The sequence below is a fragment of the Meles meles genome, chromosome 1, assembly GCF_922984935.1.
Source record: "Meles meles chromosome 1, mMelMel3.1 paternal haplotype, whole genome shotgun sequence".
Lineage (NCBI taxonomy): Eukaryota > Metazoa > Chordata > Mammalia > Carnivora > Mustelidae > Meles > Meles meles.
The window spans coordinates 6,577,640-6,594,902 of NC_060066.1; the positions used below are offsets into that span (position 1 = coordinate 6,577,640).

Consider the following 17,263-nt stretch of genomic DNA (forward strand, 5'->3'; position numbering starts at 1 on the left):
AGGAGTAGCAACAATGTATTCATGAAGAGCACTGCTGTGAAACCAGGAGCACATACATGATGTATACATACACATTTGATCTAGGTATATATGCATACACATACTTATATAATCTGTCGAGTCCAAAGATCAGCTCTGAGGAAAGAGTCCATTGTACTAAATTCTTATAAGAAAGAGAAATGAGCTCCAAGAAGGAAGGATTTATTCTTTGTGACCTCAGGAGGAACTTCTCTTGGCTAAAGTGACTGGTAGTCATACTGGTTGTTTTTGCTTTGTTGTGACCCAGTTTAAATTGCCTCTTTAATGGCAGCACCTTGTTTTGGGGGAGAGATCCTGTTCCCTTCTACTTTGTGCATCATGGCAGGAAACATGAGGGGTTCAACAGATGAATGGATGAAGAAGATGTGGTCCATATATACAATGGAATATTACTCAGTCATCAGAAAGGATGAATACCCAACTTTTGCATTAACATGGACGGAGGAGATTATACTAAGTGAAATAAATCAAGCAGAGAAAGTAAATTATCATACGGTTTCACTATTTGTGGAACATAAAGAATAGCATGGAAGACATTAGGAGAAAGAAGGGAAAAATGAAGGCGGGGGAAATCAGAGGGGAAGATGAACTGTTAGAGACTATGGACTCTGAGAAACAAACAGAGGGATTTAGAGGGGAGGGGGATGGGAGATGGGTTAGCCCAGTGATGAGTATTAAGGAAGGCATATATTGCATAGAGCACTGGGTTCTATATGCAAACAATGAGTCATGGAACCCTACATCAAAAACTAATGATGACTGTTATGGACATTGGGGAGGGTATGTGATATCGTGAGTGCTGTAAAGTGTGTAAACCTGGCGATCCACAGACCTATACCCCTGGGGCTAATAATACATTATATGTTTATAAAAAAATTAAAAATTTTAAAAAATGATGACTAACATAACATAATAATAAAAAAGCAGTAAAAAATAAAAATAAAAATGAGAATTTGTTACAAAAAATAAAATAAGTGCTGAAATTCATGATAAAGATAACTATTAATCTAAATGATAATGTACATCTTGGATGGATTCTTTTCCTGAGAGGTATTAATAATTAAAATTTCCTATCTCTCTATTAAATTATGTATTTAAAAATCTTAAAAAGACAAACAAACAAAAAACAGAACAGGAAACATGAAGTGTATGCTAAGCCTTGAACATGTTTTGGCTCACAACCCAGAGGTTTCCAATCAGGGCATTTCCCTGGGATTTTTCAAAGGGGAACAAGGCTAAAACAGCAGCAAAATTAGCCTCGCAGGTGCCCAGTATCTGTTCTGTCTTCAGAGAGAACAGACCATAGCCCAATGCAAGCAGAAGCAAAAGGCTTTGAAGGAAAGAAAAGTGCTGCCATTCCTTGGATTTCTAGTTTAAGTTCCTTACATCATTTAACCACATCACTGCATTCCAGATTTTAATTAATACTAATTAATTAAATTTTAATTATTTATTATCATTTTATGATTTATTTATAAATGATTTATAAATAATTGATCGTTATTTAATACTGATTAATTAACTTAATAAATCAATCTAATCAATTTAATTAAAATTTAATTTAATTAAAAATAAATTTTAATTTAATTGTTCCAAAATAATTACATTTATGCCTAATACATTTCAGTCTTTTCTGTCATTTGAATTTTATTTTTTTTAATCTGCTTCATATGACTCCTCAAAGAGAATGTAATACATTTGTTATTTCAAAGATACACATAATGCCTACTCTGTGCAGCACCATGCTGGGTGCTGGGAATAGAGTGTAAAATTGGAACAGATTTGGCCCCTAATGAGGAATATAAGAACTATGGAAGACAAAGGCGCTGTTATTGTAATAATACAATACACAGGTTTGCTACAGTCAGGAACACCAGGGAAGGACTCCAGAGGAAGTGACACGGGAATTGGGGTTTCTTGATGTCCCTTCTGACTCCAAATTTTACTATCCCCCAAAACCCTCAGGGAGGACAAATGTCAAACCCTTCATTCCCATGGTGCTCACGTAAGGGAATAAGGAGCAGTTTTCAGTGTCCTTTGCCTCCTTCCTCCCTTCATAGCTTTCAGATTCTTTCACCGGACACACTCCACATTTAACTTGATTTCCTCCAATTTTCTCAGTTTGCAAAATGGCCACCTTCTGCTGATAGAGCAATCTCTTCCCTGATGACAAAGGGACAAGAATTATCCCTGCAACTTCTTGGATCCAACTTGGTAGCTATCTTCAGGGACAAGAAACTGACCTACACCCCCCTCCGTCTGCTGTCTTGGGGGTTCATCTCAGTTTCCAGAATATGGTGCTGTTGCTAGGAGTTAACTGATCAAGAAAAGTCTTTCCCTCACTGCCCTTCTTATAATTTCAGGGACAGGAGCCAGATAGATCATATAATCAAATATTCCTAGGCTCCAGACAACGAGACTCGTTGTTAGATAAAGAAAGCCAGGCATTACACTTCATCACATACTTCAGCTGAATGGAATATGCCATAGATCAAAATTTTTAACGGATTCTAAAGTAGATTACAGATAGCAATGAATAAGTCATTAGTGTTCGTTAAGTTGGTTAGGTGTTCAAAGTACCCAGCTTCTCACAATTTAAAGTTGAATCTCTCCTCCCTATTCCAACTTCCTTCTGTAAGTTTCCCTTCAAAAAACCTCCTTGACTATTACCTATATTTTCCCCCCAAATGGGAACAGATGGGACAAAGTAGTAAGGGAACTTTGTATTTTTTAGTCCCTATTCTGAGCCAAACTCTGTGCCTGGTACTTTTATAAGGATCTCATATTATCATAACAAGCACTTTCACCCTTAGATATTATTATTGCAGTCACAGGGAGGAGGGAAACAGGACTTCAGTCAATTCCCCAGGTCATCTGAGGGTGGTTGTCACCTTCTCGAGGTGGGGATCCTGGTGATCAGAGCTGAAATGATGGGGAGACTACTGACTGATGATCAGTAGATGGCTTTATTTCTTACCATCACTTCTTTTATACTTTACACAAGATCTGGTCACAAACAGCATGTAGATTTACGTGCAGGACATGAACTGCGTGTGAGATGTGAGCTATGTGCAGGACATAGGCTACATGTGGGCAATCAAGTGTGACAAGTGAACAGCAACAATTATCTCTTCGCTTTAAATGACAAGAGAAAATTAAGAATTCTCCACCTTATCAGATTCATCTAAAGGAGGACATGAAAGCACTCCAGCATCCTCCCATGTTTATTTGGCCCAGAAAGACTCTTCCCTCTATCTCCTGGAGTTTTCTCCCACAATCCAAAATGACCCCAGTCACATTGGCGAGGATCCAGACTGTGTTCCAACAGTGGGACTCACACCTTCGATTCCCTTTCTCCTCACTTCCCTACAAGACAAAAACTGTCCTACCCATTGCACCAAGTTACCACTGGCTGCCTCAGAAAATCAGACGAAGTCCACCATGCAGGTCTTCTTTGCCTAGCAGGTCTGTGAGGAAGAAAGTACATTCTCTTTCCGGCCAGGTAAACCCTCATGCCTCAGGGCTCAGGGTCTGCCTCCAACTCTGCCACTTCCTGTCCTTCCTCTCTCCGGGGTTCTGCTTCTGCCTGAGACTTTTGTCTTAGCCAGGAAAATCAAAGGAATGATTCTGGGGTTCTATAGTGTCTGCTGGTATTCTGATGCCATCACTACTTGGAAGGTGACTCTGGGACTGCTGAGGGGGCCAGTATCTCCTGACACTTTCAGCACGTTGAGGTTGATAGAGCACCAGGAACGTGGCTGTTTCTACAGGAGTGCTCACAACAGCCCTCTGAAAAGACTAAGAATTCTTATTGTCCGGTGTATTTCTCTGAGTTCGCAGGATCAACGTGCAGAATGGAAAGGTGCGGTAGCAGTGATTAATGAAGTAAGAGTCATAAACAGATGAGCAAAGACACTTGCAAGGAGAGGGGATGCAAGAAGGGATGAAGAAAAGTGGAACCTCCAAACTTCTACCCTTGTGAAATGTCTCTACAGAATAAGGTCCTTGCTGCCCAACTTTTTGCTTCTCTACAGACCTGTGACTACATTTTCCTGGTGAAGGACAATTCCATTAAATACTTAAGCATTTTCTGAGCTCCTCCAGTGTTTCAAACAAAGCTCTCCATGTGTGGGGATGCAGACAGTAGTGGGAAGAGTCCTTGCATGGTCTTCGGAAAGAACACTTTGGAGTGAAAGAGTTTGAATTTGGTTCTCAGCTTTGCAATCTACAGCTGTATCACCTTGAAAAAGTTAATTGATGTTTCTGAATCTTGGATTCATCTGTTAAATGAATCAACAATGTATTCTGCAGTGTGGTCATCTACAACAGTGTGCTCCAGAGAGTTCGCACCAGACCAGAGCTACTGGTCAGTACACAGCAGCTATGGCGATAATCTGCTCCTGGAGCAGAGCAGGTCCCCAGCCCTCTCCCTCCATCTCTTGGGATGCTTGGCAGAAATCAGAATGGATGGGTTTGCAGTTTGGCTTTGAATATGTAAAGTAAATATAAAAACAGAGACCAGGTTATAAAAAGTCGGTTTCGAATAATTCTTTATACTTCACTGAACAATCCCACACCTGTTATCTTGATCCCCAGTACAATTTTATGAGATCAGTAGATAGGATGTAGCATATTTTTTTTAATTGTTATTTTCAGAGGCTCAGAGAGCAGAAGGGCATTTCCCAGGATCACCATTTTAAGGGGGAAGAGACAGGAGCTAAATTAATTTCATGATTTTTACTCAAAAGTTCAATCCACGCAAGCCAGCCAAATGTTCCAATTATACCTTTCCTGCTGTTCTGTGTTTAGATAACCTAACGCCGAGTACTTGGAGGACAGCGTGGAGATTGGTCTCTAAAGAGTTGGGCTTGTCAGACACACTGCATCTTCCTTTGCTGACTTTGTAGAATCAATCACTTACTCTGTGCCTGAGGTCTGGGCAGGCAACAGGAGATAGTGTGGTTGACAACATTAGCTCTTGACATGAGCAACAAGAGACCATCCCAGAGCCCCAGGGACATGCCTCCTGGCCAACTGGGCAGCCCCCGCCAGTGGCCTGAGAATAGCAGCCTTCTCATCCCACAGAGGCTGTGAGAGCATGGCCCGGCTAGCTCACGCTTCATTAACTGCACTTCTATTTTTGAATTCTGTCTTGTTTCCATTTGGCTTCAGAATGGAATCTCACCCTGCGGTCAGAAGCACTTGTGTCTGCAGCAGCCGGAAACCCATACATCTTAGTGTAGTGAGTTTCTTTCAGGGCCGCTTGGCCAGCATGTGCTCATCTGGGTTTCCTAATGGAAGAGAGGGTGACAATGGGGTGGTTTTTCTAAACCTTGTTGAGCATGATGTTGTCTGCGTGCCTGCCTTCCTTCCTTCCATTTTCTGTCCTTCCTTCTTTCCTTCCTTCTTGTCATTTTTTTAACTTGTTTTTATTTAGTGAATGTTAACTCTATCCCATGCACCCTCTAGGTGCTGGACTAAAAGGGTAAGGGGAACTTAACCTTTTGAATCTCTAACAGTTTGTGGAGGAAGACAGGTACCTCGAAAACACTCATCACACAGTGTAAGCCTGATAACAGAGATGCCCAGCATGTTGCAAAGATGCTCAGAAAAGGGAGGTCTCCATTCTCACCAGGGAGAGCAGGAGGAATGGAGGGCCAGCAACGTGTCCTTTCCAGATGGTGCGGGTACAGGTGGGATGACTACGAAGGAAGAGCCCAGGAAAGTGGAGAGCTCACAGGGGTCCTGTGCCCCAGATTGAAGACCTGAGGCGTTAGCTTGTTGCTGGTGTTTTTATGGGGAAAAACAGTGCCATCAAGCATGGGTTATAAGAAAGTGATTTTGGTGTCAGTGTGGGCAGAAGTTTGGCATGGGTATGAGCTAGAAGAGGGGGTCCTACAGACACTGGGATGATGTGAGTTGATGAGGATGGGTGAACCAGAGCAGGGTTATTTCCCTTGGAGTCTTTGGACCCTGGATAGTCTACCTTATTCCCCACATCCTTAGGTATAATTCAAAAGAAATACGATATTAAAACAAAATAGAAATAGAGCTACCTTATGACCTGGGAATTGCACTACTGGGTATTTACCCCAAAGATACAGATGTAGTGAAAAGAAGGAACATATGCACCCCAATGTTCACAGCAGTGCACCCCAGCAATGTCCACAATGTCCACAATAGCCAAACTCTGGAAAGAGCAGAGATGCTGTTCAACAGACAAACAGACAAAGATGATGTAGTTCATATACACAATAGAATATTATTCAGTCATCAGAAAGGATGAATACCCAACTTTTGTATCAACATGGACGGGACTGGAGGGGATTATGCTGAGTGAAATAAGTCAAGCATAGAAAGCCAATTATCATATGGTTTCATTTACTTGTAGAACATAAGGAATAACGTGGAGGACCTTAGGAGAATGAAGGGAAAAATGAAGGGGTGGAAATTGGAGGAGGAGACGAGCAATGAACGACTGTGGACTCTGAGAAATAAACTGAGGGTTTTCGAGGGGCGGGGTGGGAGGATGGGTTGGCCCAGTGATGGGTATTCAGGAGGTATGGATTGCATGGAGTACTGGGTGTTCTATGTAAACAATGACTCATGGAACACTACATCAAAAATCAATGATGTACTGTATGGTTACTAACATAACATCATAAAAAAATTAAAAGAAAATACCAATTGAAAAAATTTTTTAAAAATGGAAAGCATACATGGTGAAATTAAAATGGGTTTCTAGAGGTTTTTCTTTTGTTTTGTTTTTTGTATTTTTTGAAATAGTTATGTACAACTCAATTGAAGATGAAGTTTTCTCCTTTTGTTTCTCAAGTCTGTTTGTAGTCCTCTAGGCTTGGGGGTGGGAGGGGTTTGGCTGGCCCGTGCAGGGGATTCAAAAGGATGTCATAGTCTGCCCATTGTCATAGTCTGCCCCAGCCTGGCCTGTGGGGATGCCTGAATGCACGAGGCTGTTGGAGGCTGTTGGGAGCTGTTAGAGGTCCATGGCGCGTCTGCTGTGTGAGGCTGGCATGCCTACGCTGCCGGGAGCATGTGTGACGTCTGTGCAGGAGCATAGGCCACATGTGAGTAAGCTGGGATGGCTCAGGTCATGGTGCGTCACTAGCTCTTGTCACTAATCTGGCTGCTAACTCACTCCTCCCTCTTGAGGTAATTCCTTTTGATTCACAGAATTTTTAGAAAGTGCAGGTTGGCAGAGATGACTTGGGGAGGGAGGCTAAAGAGGGCATGGTGGGTGGAAAGGGCCAGAAGAGAGCCTCTGCTCCCCTCCAAGGGGACCTGTGTGGGCATCCCACAAATCAAGGGGCAGGTGCTTATCCTTTGCAATTGTCTGTGCATTTTCCCTGAAGAGGAGAACGGGGCTGTGACCTGGAAGTCCAGCTTCCCTAAGTGCTGTCTGGCCTGAGTGTCTGGCTCTCATTAGAGGATTTGAGATAAAGGAAACCTCATCCCCTTTTAGGTTTCCCATCTCCTCCTGCTACCCCAAACACATCTGTCCTTTTCCATGCTAATCACATTCCAGATTCAGATCACACAGGCATCCCACAGTCTAATTCCTTGGGTGAGAGCAATATATTTCTTCGGTACTGAGCCTAGGACCTGTCATTTCTTCTCAAGTAATATTGGCATGAGAAACCCTCATTTCTTCACCAGGAATCCGGAATCAGATCTGTGTGTTCCCCCCTCTCTCTCTCCCTCAACTCCTTTTTCTTGGTCCCTCTCTCTTTTTCTATCTCTCATATCCCCTCATTTCTAAGACTGTTCTCTAGCAATGTAGAATGGTTTGCCATCTCTTCTTCCCTCTGTGATTATAAACAATGTCTCCTTCCTTTTCATAGCTAATTCCTATTTGTTCTTTAAATCACACATACTGCTTCCTCCAGGAAGCCCCCTCTGACACTTTCCAGGCTGGATTAGCTGCCTTTGCAATGAACCTTGACAGTATTTTGCTTTCCTGACTGCAAATGCTAGGCAACTCCTGCAAAAATCTTTTGCTTCTCTTCCTGCCCTTAGAACATGAGCTCTTCAGGGAGAAATTCTTGACTTTAATATGTCATTGATGATAACACACATCGTCAGTTTTGTGACTTTTTGTTGATTTTAAAAAAGACCCTACTTTATGGAATATAAACATTGATGATAAAACCTACTCCAATTTCATAATGTAAGCTATAAAACAGTGTGAAACTTTATATTGAGAAAATGTGATTTATTTGTGAAACGCTGTATTCTTAGCACCTGACTCACAGTAGGGATATAGCAGAGGCTGTTAATGGTCACGAAAACCCATGCACTCTTCCTCATTTCCCAGATCCCCACCACCACCACCAGCACAAACACACAACAGGGACATCCTGTGACTGCCCTTGCAGTGTGACATAAGCAGATTTGTTGTGCCACTTCTGATAAGAGGCAGTGAAGAGAACAAGAAGGAAGGGGAGAAAATGCTGACCATGGATCCCAGTACCTGTGGCCAAGCTGTAGCCCCGCAGGGCTAGAGTGCCTACACCGCTCAACCCACACAAGGATATGCACAGACCACCCAGCAATGCAGGCAGCAAAGTTAGGGAACCGATGGACAGCCCACTGATGTCAGCTATACCCAGGCTCAGACCACTGCGACCTATGGGCAGACCATCTATGCACTCTGATGGACAGCCTCCCACTGCTTATACAACTCCAATTGTCCCCCAGGCATACGGTCATCCTGTCCGGGGGTACAGCACTGGTCCTTATGATACCACCACTGCTGCGGTCCCTGCCAGCCAGGCCTCCTACGCAGGAGGCACTCAGCCTGCTCACCCAGCTAATGGATAGCAGCCAGCCGCCACCGCACCAGCAAGACCACAGATAGTAACACGCCCGCTGAAACAAATCCACCCCAATCTAGCGCAGGGTGTTACCAGCCCAGGCTGGAATACAGTTATCCGTTGGTTCCTAGGAGCTACCCCAGGCAGCCAGTTACGTCACCACCATCTCCTCCTCTAACAGCTATTCCTCTACATGGCTGCCTAGTCATGAGCAGAGTGGTTACTCTCAGCAGAACACCTATGGGCAGCCCAGCAGCTATGCACAGCAAAGTAGCTATGGCCAACAAAGCAGCAATGGGCAGTAGCTACCCACTAGTTATCCCTCCCACACTGGATCTTACAGCTGGGCTCCAGATCAACACAGCCAAAAGAGCAACAGCTATAGGCAGCAGAGTTCATCCCAACAAGACGACCCCAGTAGCATGGGTGTTCATGGGCAGGATTCTGGAGGATTTTCTGGATCAGGAGAGAACCAGAGCAGGAATTGCCCTGAGTACCGGGGTAGGGGGAGAGGGAGACTTGACTGTGGAGGTATGAGCAGAGGTGGGTGGGGAGGAAGACATGGTGTGATGGGCTCTGGAGAGGGAGCTGACTTCCATAAGCCTGGTGGGCCCATGAACGAAGGACCGGCTCTTGATCTAGACCCACCTATAGATCCAGATGAAGACTCTGACAGCAGTGCAATTTATGTGCAAGGCTTCAATGACAATGTGACTCTAGATGATCTGGCAGACTTCTTTAAGCAGTGTGGGGTTGTTAAGATGAGCAAGACCCAAAACTAGGAAGACCCACGAACTGCCAAGGCTTCCATGGAGTGGATTGATGTGACAGATTTTCAAGGGAGCAAACTTTAGATGTCTCTTGCTCAGAAGAAGCTCTGGATGTGGGGTGGTCCTGGGGTAATGTTCAGAGGGGCCTGTGGTAGAGATAAAGGGGGCTACTGTGGTGGCTGGGGCATGGACTGAGGTGGCTTTGGTGGAAGAAAATGGGATGGCCCTGGTGGGCACCCTGCACCTTTGATGGAACAGATGGGAGGAAGAAGAGACCAGCATGGAGGGCCTGGAAAAATGGATAAAGGCGAGGACAGTCAGGAATTCAAGGACCGGCCCTCCTAATTGCAGAGACCCCGCAGAGCTGCGTTGACTCCAGATTCATACTTTAAACCAAAAACTGTTTTAAATTTTTAAACCCATATTTGTAATGTTGGTCACGACAGTTTGATGATTTCTCCTCTGTACTTTCCTATTTTTTAACATTTGTAAAGAAATAGTAAAACAAGTTAAATGGTAATAATAATAATAATAATAATAATAATAAATTTTTTAAAAAACAAAAGGCAGTGAAGAGCCTCTTTTATTTTCCCTGCCCTGGAAATGAGGGACCCCGAGGTGGCGGAGCTGCTAGTTAGGTCTGCGTCACTGCTTTACCGCATCCAACAGGCAAGGAGACCAAAATAAGCATTTGTTGTGTTAAAGCCACTGAGGTTTCCGGTTTCTTCTTGTTCTGGGGGTTGTCCGTAGACCACAAGCTATCTTAGCATCATTAATGCAATAGGTCAAAATAAGTGCTTTATAAATTATTGCTTGAGTCCTAAAATTAGAATATCAAGTGCCCTCCATTGTCCTCAGACAAATGAGTAAGCGGACATGATTTAGTTTTACAGGCTGGCAAGGGCTGTGCGAACGTGAAGCACTTTTCAGGAACGCAGCTGCTGAAGGCTATTACACTGTCTATTTTAATACACATGACTCTAGATGATGCCATCTCCCCATGCAGGTGAGGAGCCTGAGCTTCAGAGAGTTCTAGATTCTGCAACTAAGTGGCAGGGTCCAGATCCCCAGCGCCTCCTTCACTGTGAAGTCCAGGCTGATCTCCCACCCGGCTGTCACAAAAGGGGACGCCTCCAGGGCGCAGCCGTTGCTGTGGGTCATCATGAGTGTCCGCGTTGCGCACAGGAAGGGAAGATCACACATAAAGCGAATTTCCTGATCAAAATGTCCCCATTGTGTAGCAGGTTTTGATGAGGTTTTCCTATGAAAGGCACGTGACCCATAGGGCCTGAGAGCCCCTCTCTCTCTGGGGAACATCTCACGTTCTCAGCAGAAGTTCCTCAAGTAATGCACAAGCAGCTGCCCTGGACTGTTGTCTGGGGCCCCCATGAGGACACTGTGAGCATGTGACCCACCAAAGGCCCTCCATCTGGCAATCAGTGGATGGGGCCAAGTGGGGAAAATCTTCAGGGACAATCCTAGTCTGACCTGCAGGTGTTCTATGAGCTGAAACCTCTGCACACTGAATGAGCCTTCTTTGAATGGGTTTTTTTTTTTGCACATTCACATGGCACAGGTTTGAGACAATAAATGATCAATTAACAAATCTTTGTCAGGCAATTACCCTGACCCAGGCTCTACACTAGGACCGGAGTTAGAAGGCTGAGCATTTCTTCAAAACAAGACAGATGTGTTCCTGCCCCTGATGAAGCTTTAAGACTCAGAGAAAACAGGCACAAAACTAATAATGCAAGTACACCAAATATGAAAGTCACAAGGTTCAGGAAGTCAGAATTAAGTATTAATTTTAAGTTTTTTTTTAAGTTAAGTTTTTTTAAGTTAAGAATTAAGTTTAAAATTACAGTTTCTGAGTGAATGCCTTACTCAGACCCCAGTCCCAGCTCCCATCCACTGTGTTTCCTGAATGCCCTGAATTTCAGATGCTTTGTATGTGAGACAGAGATAACACAACCACTTCTTTTATAATGCAGCTCTAAGAAGCAGGGTGATGACTGTCGGACACTGCACCAAAGTGGCTACTGCCTAGCAAGTCCTCAGGACATGTTAGTTATCAATCATGTTGTTACTATAACCAAGACGCTCAGGGAGCTGCATTAGTGTACACCAGGGTCATCCCAGTCAGTGCAGTAAGGAAAGTCTTCCAAAGAAATGATATTGAAAGTAAGATCTGGAGAAAGGCTGGGGCTTAGCCAGGTGGAGAGTTCTGGAAATGCCTCCCAGAACACTCCAGGTAAAGGACTGGTATGAACAACAAGCTCAGATAGAAGAACATTGGTACAAATGTAAGTATGTCAGTGTGGCTAAAGCCTGAAGGCTTTGCAGAGATTACGTGGGAGGTCAGTAGGGGCAAGGGTGTGGAAAGAATGTGAAGCTCAGTTAGGGAGGTCCGAATTTATCTTAAGAGTCCCTAAAAAGCTGTACACTTGCTTTACCTGGTTGGGACATGATATGGGAGGCTGCTTATTCCTGGTTTCAAGAGTTTTGCCTCTCATGCCCTCCTTTAGTAAATAGTGTCAGTATATCTCCAAAACACATCCCGGCATTCTACCAAGTTCCATTTCTCCATGACCATGAACCTAGCACAAGCCTTGTCTGCCCTTCTCTGGATTTCCCACTTTCCCTCTTACCACCCTGCACCCCCAGCAGCTTAATACCCCACACTCGGCAACCAAAGTAATTTCCTAAAGCATAATCAGACTATGTCATCCCCTGCTTAAAACTGTCTAGTCATTTTCCCTTTTGTTTACGAAAAAACCTCTGAAATCCTTACCATGCTCTACACAATCCAACATAAACTAGGGTCTCCTTTTTTTTTTTAAGATTTTATTTATTTATTTGACAGAGAGAGATCACAAGTAGGCAGAGAGAGAGAGAGAGTGAGGAGGAAGCAGACTCCCTGCTGAGCAGAGAGCCCAATGCAGGACTGGATCCCAGGACCCTGGGATCATGACCTGAGCCGAAGGCAGAGGCTTAACCCACTGAGCCACCCAGGCACCCTAGGGTCTCCTTTTTAAATAATTTCAGCTTCAATTCAAACACCTGCTACTCAGAAGACTTTTTCTGACAACTCTAGGTAAAATATCGTTATATCTTCCCTCCCCCCACCAAAAACAATTAATAATAACAATGATGATGATAACAGTATCATTGCTCTTTATATGCAATTCCTGCTATAATTTTAAGAGATTTTATTAGTACCCGACATATCTCCTATATTCATTTGTACATGCACTTCCATTTACTTTCCCTCTAGAGAAGATAAATCCTCTTGGGCAGACATTTTGTCTGTCTAATCTGCCACTTTGTCCTCAGCCCATGGAAGAATTGATGACCCACATTAGAGAGGAAATTTTGGTTTGGATGTCAACTGAGTAGGTATTTCTTCCAATTCTTCCAGTCCACAGTTATGTTCCCAAGTCAATTTATTCATCTTTACACTAAATTTTAACCTCTTTGCACCACAAGATTGCTAAGCAATGAAGCTGTGATCATTCCAAATCCCAGACACTTAGATCTGAATGCATTGGCTATTACCAATGCTACTAATCATCACCACCATCACCATCATCACCATCATCACTATATCATCACCAACATCATCATCACTGTCATCCCCATCACTATCATCATCATCACATCGTCATTATTGACATCATCACCGTCATCAGAATCACCATCATGACCATTATCAGCATCACCATCATCATCATCAGTATCATCACCACCATCACTATCCTTCCCACCATCATCATCAACATCATCACCACCACCATCATCAATCTTCATCAGTACAGTCAGCAATACCATCATATAATAATTGCTTCCTCTATCAAACATATTTCAAGTGCCAGACACGATGCTACTTTTTCATGTAATCCTTACAATGAGAGAAGGTTGATACCATTTTCTTTATTTCAAATGAAAAGGGGGGCTAAGAGCCCAGAAAGTTCCAATGACTTGTTCAAAATCACATGGCTAATACGTTGGGAAGTGTGTTTCAAGCCTAGGGCTGCCTGAGTCCAAATGTGGTGATTTACACAAGGCAATCTTGCCATCTTATTTTATTCCAGATTCTCCCAACTCATAAGCATGGGCTGGGTCTCTAGGTCTCCAGCTCATCACCACTTTTATGTTTTAAAACTCATTTCATCCCTCTCTTTCTTTCTGCAAGGACTGTGCCTTGGAATTGACTTGATTCCTGTGCTGTTTGTCACGCTGGACAGTGTCCTCAGGCTTCTTATAATGAAGCCCTAAAACCATGTTCATTCCAGTTCTCATCTCAAGTGGAAACATATGAGAATATGTTTATATCACTGGATTGGTGAGATGAAGTGATTAAGACAAACCTCACTGAAGGACTCTCAGTGTCCATGTGTGATCTTTTTTTTTTTTTTAATTTTATTTATTTGACAGACAGAGATCACAAGCAGGCAGAGAGAGAGGAGAAAGCAGGCTTCCCGCGAAGCAGAGAGCCCGATGTGGGGCTCAATCCCAAGACCCTGGGATCATGACCTGAGCTGAAGGCAGAGGCTTTAAACCACTGAGCCACCCAGGCGCCCTCCATGTGTGATCTTTTGTCGTCTACACTGAGTGCTTACTGTTTTAAATTTAATGGAAAAGATTGAGCCTAGATAATCCCATGTCTTGATGTGCACATCCCTCACAGACAGCAACTGGCAGGACTCTGCCAATTCCCTTGCAAAGATTCTTTAATAGAAATTAAGAAATCTTCTTGAAATGAGTGTGATGGGATGGAGCTTTCATCTCTCATCATGTTAACCACATCAGAGCCCAGCACATTAAGCCATGCTTCTGGAATTATCCAAAATGCTGAAGAGCTGCAGATTTGAGTTCAGTCTTGACATCTCAAGGAAAAAAATAGTCGGGAAACATGTCTCATATTTTCTCTCCCTTGTCAGACAAATTGGTATTCTGTTGATCTTGTTTTTGAAATATCTTGCAATTCAAGCTATTAGAGAGAGAAAACACTTATTTGTCATCACTTCCCTGAGATGCTTAGATGTGTGCTGTCAAGGATGATTTTTCAGACATAATCCAGCCACGTGAGGTTTGCTATTTGTGTTAATTAGTATGTGACAGCTCAGATTTCTCCAGAGGGCCTCCTAATTCTGGTGGCTTATTTAAAGCAGGGAGCAAAGGATCTATTGCACAGTGGGTGGGATAGAGGCCTCACATTTCCTCTGTCGGACTTCTTGTCATAGTGGTTTCATGTTTATCTCAGATATGGCCAAGGGTGTTTGCATCTGGTCGGGCTCCTTTCTTAAGGTCTATACAGGCTGTCTCTCAACTGCAATTTTGAAATCCAAAATTCTGAAAACTAAAAGTCTTTTTCCAACGTATTTGTTAGTAAAATGTTATCTGACTCCACATGAGGTTCTTTATCGTCTTTATGTATCCCATTGGTGAGAATGGTCTTGTGGTTCATTGCAGAAACATTCATTTATTTGCTGTCACTGATCCCACTGAAGACACAGCCTTTCTAAAATGAGAAAGAAAGAAAGAAAGAAAGAAAGAAAGAAAGAAAGAAAGAAAGAAAGAAAGAGGAAGGTAAGGGAAGGGAAGGGAAAAGAAGGGAAGGGAAGGGAAAGGAAGGCATTAACCCAGAGTCCAATGGGTAGATTGATAAAGAATTGCCAAGTTGGATTAAAAAACCCAAACTTGACTTTGCTCCCTATGAAACCTCTCCTCCCCTCCCCTTCAACACAAATGACCTCCTCTGGTCTCTATTACAAAAAAAAAATCTCACCATATGCCAAATCCTAAATTCACTCCTCTATGATGCCTTCCTTATTCCCCAGTTATAATAATCTACTCTGTTCTCCAGGAGAGCAGGGCAGCTACCTTCATCACATTTGAACATGGAATTATAATTAATTGCATGTCTCCCCTACTCGACTGTAGAGCTTACTCATTCATTCATTCATTCATTTATTCATGCAATTATTTAAGTTGTAATGCCAGGCTTTATACTAAGTACTTTTATATATTTTAATTAATTATTGAAGAAAGCATTAACATACTTATTAATGCCTCCATTTTTTTTTTCCTGGAAGAAAAACTGAAAACAAGCTCAGGAAGTTTAGACAATGGTTTAAGAACATACAGCTAGTGAGTTGTAGCATTAGGATTTGAGCTTAGGTCTTTGTAATATCAAAGTCATGTTTTATGGATATTCCACAGTGTTTGGGGGACATATCATCTTATTTGCTTTGTTTTCATCACATTATAACACACTATAGAAGTGGTTTTATTCTTTTTCTAATATTTTATTTATTTATTTGACAGAGATCACAAGTAGGCAGAGAGGCAGGCAGAGAGAGGAGGAAGCAGGTTCCCCGCTGAGCAGAGAGCTTGATGCAGGTCTTGATCCCAGGATCCTGGGATCATGACCTGAGCTGAAGGCAGAGGTTTTAACCCACTGAGCCACCCAGGCGCCCCTAGAAGTAATTTTAAATAGGTAGTTAGATATATTATTCGTTTTTTGTTTTTTTGTTCTTTGTTTTTTGTTTCCTCCATTACATGACTCAGAGCACCTCCTAACTCTGCCTGATAGAGTTAAGGCATTATGTTTTGGCCTTAGGTTTTGACCTACTGTTTTCTCTACAGACCTTATTTGTTGAAGTCTCCTTTTTTAATGCATGCTCCAAAAGAAAAGATGATATCTAAAATCCCTGCCACTTAAACGCAAGAGAACATATTATTTTTAGTTTGAGAGCTCTCTTTACAACTGGCTGCCATAACAATCAGCCAAAAGTAGGGCCCCAAACCTGCTAGGCCTGTGGCTTGCATCTGCCCCAGGACTCCCACCTCGGATGCTGTAGCAATAGCTGGAATCCATGGTCTGCCCTTCAGGGGCAGTCAAAAGGGAATCTGAAGCTGGGCTACTTTCCTGGAAATGACACACTAATCTTTGGTTAACTGGACCTGATTCTTTGTGTGGCTGCTTCCAAAGTTCTCTTGAAATGTTCTTTTCTTTTTCTTTTCTTTTTTCTTTTTATTTTTTTCTTTTTTCTCAGCATTATATAATGAGACTTATCCTTGTTGATAAGTGTAGTGGTGATTCATTCTGCTTCACTGGTTAGCATTCCAACGCTGAAGTACACCAAGATTAATTCATTCATTTTATAGCCAGTGTGTGTCAGGTTGTTCCTAATCTTCTCCCATTCCTTTGTCCTCCTATTTATCTATTCAACAAATGTTTGTTGAAGGCCTAAGTGTGCCAGATGGAAACAGCAGAAAACAAATGGAGTATTGGCCTCATGGAGCTTGCATTCTAGAGTCAACTAGCAAACAAGGGTAAACATGAACACACAGTATGTCAACTGTGGAGGAAAATAAAAAGCTGAGGATAAGGATTATCAGGCACAGGATGTGATGCGCACTGGGTGTTATACACAACTGATGAATTATTGAGTTCTACATCTGAAACTAATGATGGCTAATTGAATTTATATTTTAAAAGGGATTATTGGGATTGAAGCATGTAGATATTTTATATAGCATTGTCAGAGAAATCTTCATTGACACGGTGAGCCTTTGTGTGGAGACTTAAATCAGGAGCTCCTGGGAGAAAAGGATTCC

General features: G+C 42.7%; 1 pseudogene; it reads left to right on the forward strand.

Moving 5' to 3' along the window:
* Positions 1-8,504: 8,504 nt before the first annotated feature.
* Positions 8,505-9,835, forward strand: LOC123955851 (annotated as a pseudogene).
* Positions 9,836-17,263: the final 7,428 nt, after the last annotated feature.